Source organism: Salvelinus sp. IW2-2015, unplaced genomic scaffold (assembly GCF_002910315.2).
Source record: "Salvelinus sp. IW2-2015 unplaced genomic scaffold, ASM291031v2 Un_scaffold1937, whole genome shotgun sequence".
Taxonomy (NCBI): Eukaryota; Metazoa; Chordata; class Actinopteri; order Salmoniformes; family Salmonidae; genus Salvelinus; species Salvelinus sp. IW2-2015.
Window position 1 is genome coordinate 123,088 of NW_019943294.1, and position 10,155 is coordinate 133,242.

Here is a 10,155-nt window from a genome sequence, read left to right on the forward strand (position 1 = left end):
AATGTTGCGCCATTGTGAGGTTTTAATGGATATTTACCGCCGCCACCAAATCCACGGTTTCCTCCATGTCCACCGGGCTGGCGTCCACCGCGACCCCCGAACCCTCCAGTGCTGCCGCCGCCACTGGTCTGACGGTAGTCCCTGGCTCCRAAGCCACCAGAGGTGAACCTAAACAGAGAGGATGAGTCAGTGATTAAGAGAGTGAATGTCTCTAAAMCCTTGTACTTCKKCTCCTTTATGTAGGTGTGTGTRWGTAAGMRTGTGTGYRTACCTCTTGGAGCGTCCGCGGGTGTTGCTCTTGTGCTGGTGTTCATAGGCCAGGCTCTCCAGCCAGGAGGGCACTTCCTGTTTGGCCTCCACTAGGATGTCTAGAAGGTCCTTGGTGATGTTGCCGTTCTTATCGTTGAAGAACGACGTGGCCAGACCTGGGAGAGAGGATTCACCATGTTACAGTCAAATAGTTATCTAAATAAAAAAAATGTGCATTACATGTCACTGAGTGGTGAGTTGAGAGTTCTTGAATGTTGTAGAGGCTTACCTAGGTTGCCCACACGTCCAGTACGGCCAATACGGTGGACGTACTCCTCTATATCGCTGGGCAGGTCAAAGTTGATGACATGCTTGACATTGGAGATGTCCAGGCCACGGGCAGCCACCTGGTACAAGAGACCGAATACAACTACTGGCCTTCTTGTTTGAACAGAAGCATGTGAGCTCCCTTTTTAAATGACCCCAACATGCAAMCATATTGCATAACAAACACCAGGCCTTGAACAGTATGAGGCCAAACACCTAGTGTGTTTCACTTTATCATTTGTCAACCAATATATTTTACCTGTAACAGAGCTGTAGAATTCAAACCAAAATGTCAGCTTGCAGACTCACCGCCGTGGCGACCAGGATGGGGCAGCGTCCCGAGCGGAACTGGTGGAGAGCCTCCTCTCGGTCCCTCTGGGAGCGGTCGCCATGGATRCTGGTGCAGGCGTAACCCTCACGGTACAGGAAGTCCTCCAGGGCATCCGCTCCCTTCTTCGTTTCCACAAACACCAGCGTCAGAGAGTTCTTACCTGGGGAGGAGAAGGAAGACCGGTGAGTCACTGCTTAAAAATGTTCAGAGAAATTGATTCTGTATAACAGACATGGCCTTGGTTTCTGACATGGGAGGGTTAGCGTCAGGTCTATTCGTGGCATTTCTATCTGCAATGTTCAGCGCTTGCTCAGTACCCTCTAAACGAGCCCCAGGGGAGACATTACAGGTATGGAAACAGCATCTACCCACTACCCTCTGTGGTTGTGGATCTGAGAAGGAAGGAGGGGGCTGAATCACCAGGGGTGTTGAGAGAGAGGAGAAACATCCATAGTGTTGCTAAGAGATGGAGGCTCTGGCAAAGAAAAGCTGCATATCTAAAGCTGTGTCAGGCTACTCTACAGTGAGTCGTGATGCATGATGACCAGAGGGCTTCTTCAAAAGGTTTAAAATGTTACAGCACATTCAGATAGAGAAACATGTTCAAACATATCTATCTGGTAGAATAGTGGATCATGTTATTGATTTTTCTACCTGCAGTGAACGTTTTGCAAGCTGCCATGGCCATCATAACAAAATAATAAGTGTAGGAAATGGCATACGGTTGCAGTAGCAAGCAGGGTGTGGGCTAAACAAATCAACAGTCAGATTCCCAAATCAACCCCCCCCCACACAAAGAAGACAACACCCTTCAAAACAGTGAATGACCTCACAATGACAACCACACTAGATGGCTGATCAGAACCAACGGGACCTTCGTCTGGACACAAATGGATGACTAATATGGGTAACCAACACAGGCCAAGCAATAAATAAATAAACTGAAATATGAAATGAGATACAAGCTTCTACATCCACTTTAGTAATAATAAATTCCTACTTACCAGGTTTCTCTATGTTTTCACCTGCATTGTCCTGAACTTCGCTCGGAATGACTTTGGATAAAACCAAACCCGATGATAAACTCATTGCAGTTTCAACAGTTCATAAGTGACATTAAAAAGGGGGAGGCTAGCCAACAGAGTTCAGAAAACCCAATGGCCRCCATTAATGGTACCAACAAGTGCCAATACGACCTCATTATTAGAATGTTATTGTTCAGGAACATTTGGTGCCAACATGGAGGATGGTTTCCTAAACTCTGTGTACATGGCTCTGCATAGGAGTAACTGGGGGTTGGGGATACTAGGCAGGGTCAGTTTATGATAGCCAACATACCTAAGCTAGAGTACAAGTCTTCACCTCACATCTGACCCTATGACACTACCAACACTGGGTCACGTTCAACACACACAAAAACTGCCCACTGAACACAACCCAGGCTTATGACCATCTGAAAGAACAGAATACCTAATGCAATCAATACTAGACCATCACAGCTGAATGGTTACCCATCTTCTAAGATCTATAGCTTACATCTGACAAGCTTTAAAAATCAGGAACTAGTCTAGTGTTAGGAGCAGGTGGAATCTGCTGGGAAGTTGTCCCATCAAAGACATGTCTGAATATTCAATCAATGATTAGCTTCAGGATTTAGTTAGATTTGAATAAAGACCGCTGATGTTGGGAAATCCTGCCGTTGCAGATTCCACCTAGCCCAACTGATCAAGTCAACATATTCATAAGACACCGAGGGGCTATTCAAACACAGGGTTTCTCAACTCCAGTCCTCAAACACCCACTGTCAATGCAGGTTTTCCTTTCAACCGAATTTCAAACAATTTTTTCAGATAATTGAATGTCCTTACCAACCACATATCAATGTATATACAATTGTTGCTTAATTGGAATAAAATCCAGAACACAGTGAGCGAGTCCCCAGGATGAGCTTTGAGAAACCCTGCACTACCAGTAAAAGTTCCAGTAAGTAACACACTAACAGACATGGGACAGGAGAGGGGGTTGAGCCAGTGACAGGTATAGTCCAGGTAGTTACCTGTAGCATTGAGCAGGTCCAGGAGGAAGGACCTCTTGTCACCGTCCTCCACCCACACCACCTTCTGGGTGATGTTCTCGGAGGTGGAGCCCACACGTCCCACCGCCAGGAAGATGTACTCCTCCAGGAAGTCACGCGCCAGGATCTGACCGAGGGGTTCGTGTTATTGTTGTGGAGCCAACATGGAGGGCAGTTTATTAAATGTGTGTGGAAAGGTGAGTTAATTCACCATAGAGAGGACAAATGGCAAATAACACCTTCCTTCTTTCCTCATTAAGCACAATACTTTTTGACAAATACATAAGCAATTGTGGGGACTGGAGAGTAACAATTATTGTCCATGTACCATGATATCTTTAGGAAAGTGAGTTGAACACCATGTGTATACCTGGATCTCCTTGGGGAAGGTAGCACTGAACATCATGGTCTGGCGGATGCCTTTAGGGGGCATGGTGTCCTGCTCCACGATGCGTCTGATCTGGGGCTCAAAACCCATGTCCAACATCCGGTCAGCCTCATCCAGCACCAGATAACTAAGAGAGACAGGGTCAGGGATTGGCTGTAGACCTGTTTTCCCATCATAGTCAAAGATTCATTGGTATGTAGGATTCCTTTCCTGTCCTGCAGGCCAATTCAACTAATCAATAGTCTGATAAGTTGCATCAGGAGTTAGAGCTGGGCTAAGCAATATGGTCTCAGCTCTTGCTTGCACTATGATGGACTAGGTGGAATGAATCATATTGCCCACATGTACACAATTCATCTAGAGCTCTATTTGCACAGCGCTAGTACTACTAGAGAACGCTGGTTATGTAATTATTACCCCAGAATGTCTTATTCCAAAGGACGATTCAGATGGGTTATGTTTATTTCCCCAAACTGTCCTGTAATTAATTATTTTCCTACTCAATAAATTGACAGTTATGACGGAAGCCTGGAGGTTTTTATTCTAGGTGTGAAGATATACACTGCTCAAAAAAATAAAGGGAACACTTAAACAACACAATGTAACTCCAAGTCAATCACACTTCTGTGAAATCAAGATGAGCTACAATAAAATCACTAACCCTTTAGATGCATCTCATCAGATGACACCATAGGCTTCAGTTACACAATACATGCATGTTTTGTTTGATAAAGTTCATATTTATATAAAAAAAATCTGAGTTTAACATTGGCGCGTTACATTCACTAGTTCCCAAAACATCCTGTGATAGCGCTAGCCACATCGTTTCAACAGAATACTCATCATAAATGTAGATGATAATACAAGTTATACACATGGAATTATAGATATTACCTCTCCCTTAATGCAACCGCTGTGTTGCAACCGCTCTCCTTTAATGCAAACAACCATGCAATAACTGAGACGGAGCTCAGAACAAGAGTCAAATGAAGCCGCCATGTTTGAGTCAACAGAAACCAGAAATTACATGATAAAATTTCCCTTTGTGATCTTCATCACAATGCACTCCCAGGAACCCAGGTCCACAATACATGCTTGATTTGTTTGATAATGTCCGTTATTTATGTCAGATTAGCTACTTTGGTTGGCGGCGTTGTTTGTGTAAACAATTCCAAAGTACACAAAGCGCCGTTCACTAAAACGTGACGAAATGTCCAAAAGTTCCGTAACAGTCAGTAGAAACATGTCAAACGATGTACTGAATCAATCTTTAGAATGTTGTTAACATCTTGAATAAGTTCCAACCGGAGAATTACATTTGACTTCGAGTTGAGCGATGGAACGGAGCGCCTCTCACGTGAACGCGCGTGGTGACCTCATGGCGAGTGGTTACTCATTCTCTGTCTCCTTCGGACCCCCTTTCACAGTAGATACGTACATGCAGACAAAGTTCTATTGTTATGTGTTGACATCTAGTGGAAGCTGTAGGAAGTGAAAACGCAGTCCATATCTCGCTGAATTTCAATGGGAGCTTGGTTGAAACGTTGACTAGTGCCTCGAGAAAAAATTCAAACAGGAAGTGGAACTTCTCAGAGTTTTTCCCTGCCATTTGAGTTCTGTTCATACTCACAGACATAATTCAAACAGTTTTAGAAACTTCGGAGTGTTTTTCTATTCCAATACTATAATAATATGCTATATTAGCAACATGACTGAGGAGCAGGCCGTTGATCTTGTGCAATTCTGTACACCTTTCATCCAGCTACTCACATACTCGCCACCTGTAGCCATTAAAGAAGTTAATGAGGAAAGAAGGAAGTGTTTGCCATGTTTCTCTCTATGGTGAATTAACCACCTTCCACACACATTTAATAAACTCTCCATGTTGGCTCCAACACAACAGATCGTAGGCGGGTGACTTCCTGGAGGATACATCTTCCTGGCGGTGGCGGTGGGCTCCACCTCCGAGAACTCACCCAGAAGGTGGTGTGGGTGGAGGACGGTGACAAGAGGTCCTTCCTCCTGGACCTGCTAAGCTACAGGTAACTACCTGGACTATACCTGTCACTGCTCAACCCCCTCTCCTGTCGCCATGTCTGTTAGTGTGTTACACTGGAACTTTACTGGTAGTGCAGGGTTTCTCAAAGCTCATCCTGGGGATCGCTCACTGTGTTCTGGATTTTATTCCAATTGACAAAATTGTATATACATTGATATGTGGTGTGGTAAGGCCATTCAATTATCTGAAGGTTTGAAATTCGGTTGAAAGAAAACCTGCATTGACAGTGGGGTTTGAGGACTGGAGTTGAGAACCCTGTTTTGAATAGCCCCTCGGTGTCTATGAATATGTTGACTTGATCAGTTGGGCTAGGTGGAATCTGCAACGGCAGGATTTCCCAACATCAGCGGTCTTTATTCAAATCCAACTAAATCCTGAAGCTAATCATTGATTATCAGACATGTCTTTGATAGGAACATTCCCAGCAGATTACTGCTCCAAACTACCTAGTTCCTGATTTTTAAAGCTGTCGAGATGTAGCTAATAGACTTAGAAGATGGGTAACCATTCAGCTGTGATGGTCTAGTATTGATTGCATTAGGTATTCTGTTCTTTCAGATGGTCATATCTGGGTTGTGTTCAGTGGGCAGTTGTGTGTGTTGAACGTGACCCAGTGTTGGTAGTGTCATAGGGTCAGTGTGAGGTGAAGACTTGTATCTAGCTTAGGTATGTTGGCTATCATAAACTACCCTGCCTAGTATCCCAAACCCCAGTTACTCCTATGCAGAGCCATGTACACAGAGTTAGGAAACCTCCTCCATGTTGGCACCAATGTTCCTGAACATAACATTCTAATAGAGAGATCTATTGGACTTGTTGGTACCATTAATGGGGCCATTGGGTTTTCTGAACTCTGTTGGCTAGCCTCCCCCTTTTTAATGTCACTTATGAACTGTTGAAACTGCAATGAGTTTATCATCGGGTTTGGTTTTATCCAAAGTCATTCCGAGCGAAGTTCAGGACAATGCAGGTGAAAACATAGAGAAACCTGGTAAGTAGGAATTTATTATTACTAAAGTGGATGTAGAATGCTCATTTCATATTTCAGTTTATTGATTTATTGCTTGGCCTGTTTGGTTACCCATATTAGTCATCCATTTGTGTCCAGAGAAGGTCCCGTTGGTTCTGATCACATCTAGTGTGGTTGTCATTGTGAGGTCATTCACTGTTTTGAAGGGTGTGTCTCTTTGTGTGGGGGGGGGTTGATTTGGGAATCTGACTGTTGATTTTGTTTAGCCCACACCTGCTTGCTACTGCAACCGTATGCCATTTCCTACACTTATTTTTGTTATGATGGCCATGGCAGCTTGCAAAACGTTCACTGCAGGTAGAAAATCAATAACATGATCCACTATTCTACCAGATAGATATTGTTAAACATTCTCTATCTGAATGTGCTGTAACATTTTAAACCTTTTGAAGAACGTCTGGTCATCATGCATCACGACTCACTGTAGAGTAGCCTGACACAGCTTTAGATATGCGCTTTTCTTTGCCAGAGCCTCCATCTCTTAGCAACACTATGGATGATAACTGTATCCTCCTCTCCTACATCCCACAGAGGGGAGTGGTAGATGCTGTTTCCATACCTGTAATGTCTCCCTGGGGCTCGTTTGGAGGGTACTGAGCAAGCCTGAATTGCAGATAGAAATGCCACGAATAGACCTGAGCTAACCTCCATTCAGAAACCAGGCCGTGCTGTTATACAGAATCAATTTCTCTGAACATTTTTAAGCAGTGACTCACCGGTCTTCCTCTCCTCCCCAGGTAAGACTCTCTGACGCTGGTGTTGTGGAAACAAGAGGGAGCGGATGCCCTGGAGGACTTCCTGTACCGAGGGTTACGCCTGCACCAGCCCATGGCGACCGCTCCCAGAGGGACCGAGAGGAGGCTCTCACCAGTTCCGCTCGGACGCTGCCCCATTTGGTCGCCACGGCGGTGAGTCTGCAAGCTGACATTTTGGTTTGAATTTCTAGCTCTGTTACAGTAAAATATATTGGTTGACAAATGTAAAGAAACAACTAGGTTTTGGCCTCATACTGTTCAAGGCCTGGTGTTTGTTATGCAATATGTGCATTGTGTGGTCATTAAAAGGGAGCCACATGCTTCTGTTCAAACAAGAAGGCCATAGTTGTATTCGGTCTCTGTACCAGGTGGCTGCCCGTGGCCTGGAATCTCCAATGTCAAGCAGTCATCAACTTTGACCTGCCCAGCGATATAGAGGAGTACGTCCACCGTATTGGCCGTACTGGACGTGTGGGCAACCTGGTAAGCTCTACACATTCAAGAACTCTCAACTCACCTCAGGACAGTAATGCACATTTTTTATTTAGATAACTATTTGACTGTAACATGGTGAACCTCTCTCCCAGGTCTGGCCACGTCGTTCTTCAACGATAAGAACGGCAACATCACCAGGACCTTCTAGACATCCTAGTGGAGGCCAAACAGGAAGTCGCCTCCTGGCTGGAGAGCCTGGCCTATGTAACACCAGCACAGAGCAACACCCGCGGACGCTCCAGAGAGTATCACACACTCTTACACACACACCTACATAAAGGAGCAGAAGTACAAGGTTTTAGAGACATTCACTCTCTTAATCACTGACTCATCCTCTCTGTTTAGGTTCACCTCTGGTGGCTTTGGAGCCAGGGACTACCGTCAGACCAGTGCGGCGGCAGCACTGGAGGGTTCGGGGGTCGCGGTGGACGCCAGCCCGGTGGACATGGAGGAAACCGTGGATTGGTGGCGGCGGTAAATATCCATTAAAACTCACAATGGGCAACATTTGGGTGTAAATATTACTGTTGGTCTATCCAATTCTTAGGACACAAGTCCAAGAGTTAGTGTTTAATTCCAACCATGCTCCAACAGTCCTTATCTCCTTTAACACTGTCCTGATTCCCCCCCCCCCCACATCACAGGTGGCTTTGGAGGCAACTTCTACAGCAGTGACGGCTATGGAGGAAACTACTCTCATCAGGGGGGAGTGGACTGGTGGGGAACTAACATCCTCCAACCCTATCCCCCTCTACTACTCACCCCCCCACCATCGCAGTGGGTGCGCCACGCCAAACTCACTGATAAGGAAACCACATGTGTAACCTAAGCCGACTATAAAACCCCCGTGTAGCTTCAAACAGACTGCAGCATTACAGCTGTGTCTCTGACCGCTTTTCCAAAAATGGAGCTGAGAGACGGGGGACCGAGAGGACAGCTGACACAAGAGGAAGCTGAGCCACTGAGCGATTCCTAAAGAAACATGGCACCGCAGGCTCTGGAATCATCGTGTGGTCGCCCGTAGTGACTATAGCGTATTGGATCTTGGGACTTGCAGTTTTTTTTTTTTTCACTACAACTGCTTTTCTTTCTTTGTAACAAAACAAACTGAGGATCATTTGTTTGTAAATGTACTGTGCCTTTAACAATTAGATTGTTTTATCTGTATTTTCTTTTAAGTGTCATAACTGGCTAAAACCCCAAAAGAACTAAATTATATATTTTTTGTTTTGGGTTATACGTGTTTTGTTATTTATTCGGAAGGAAAACAAAAATAAGCTTGAACTAAATATAAACCTTGGCAAACACTGAGATGACATGACTTTTGAGTGAGTCATTTGTCCATTTGAGCTTCATTTGTCACAGGGTAATCTGATGCTCAACCCCTGCACCCATGTTGCAGCCATCCTATGAGAATTCACTATAGGTTTTCAAACCCTTGTGACAAAAGTGCACTTCAAGGAAAAGAGTTCAAAATATTTTTCGCTCACTCTATCCTGGAGAGGAATATGGTAGTCTTCACTAAAGAGGCATTCCAGTTGTACAATTTTAAATGAATATTTAAATGTATGTCCATACATACAAGCTTTTGAGAAGCTATGCTCAAAAGTTCAGTTCCCCACTTACAAATTGACTTGGCATTTGGCCACCTAGTGAAGCCAACTTCTAGCTGCCTGGTGGTGAATTTAGTTTTGATTGAGCTTTTTTATGTAAACATTTTGAGGATGGAATTGACAAATATCCATCTTCTGAGAAATGTTTCTTAAAATTGTCAATTCTAAAACAGCGCTTGCCATATAGAAGTGAAGTTCGAATGGTTGCCATAGGACCACACAGTAACTGGGTGGCTTGCTCTTGTTCAAGGCCATCCTGGGATGAAATACGCATGCAAGTGTTGTTGTTTTTTTGGTCAAGGAGTTTAAAAAAAATGCAAAAGGAAATTCTGCAGCAGGCTTTTATTTCATTACAAAATGTCGTTCTCTTACACCTTTAATTTAGTTCTCTTTTTCAAGCTGCGTTCGAATCCGAAGGACATTCTCGGGTTAACTGTTTAAGACACAAGCTTCTCCTCAGAGGTAGGAAGTCAGAAGTTAAGGTTAAGGTCAGCAATGTACAGGCGAGAAACTGAATTGCACACGTAGCGTATGATGGAAGTGCAGTTTATTTACCAGTGCACCATTTTAAGGGCAATGAGGTTTTCCTGTGTATGATGGATCTAGCCCACGGACCCGCCAAAGACGGGGGTGCTTTATCTATCCTTCATTTCTGACAGCACAATGCAGCTATTCTTCCTTTTAGGGTTGGGCCGCCTTGGTGTATTATGTAAACACTGGCCAGTTTACTGAACTATAGCTGGCATCCAGGCTTTCCTCCTTATATAGGAGGGAGGCCCAACGTTGGCAAGAAAAAGGCATTTTAAGTGCATAGGTATATATTCTCAGTGTCTG

At 44.4% G+C, this 10,155-nt stretch overlaps 1 pseudogene; it reads right to left on the reverse strand.

The window, feature by feature from the left end:
• Nucleotides 1–10,155, reverse strand: part of LOC112072464 (ATP-dependent RNA helicase DDX3X-like) — a 31,186-nt pseudogene that overhangs the window by 3,216 nt on the left and 17,815 nt on the right.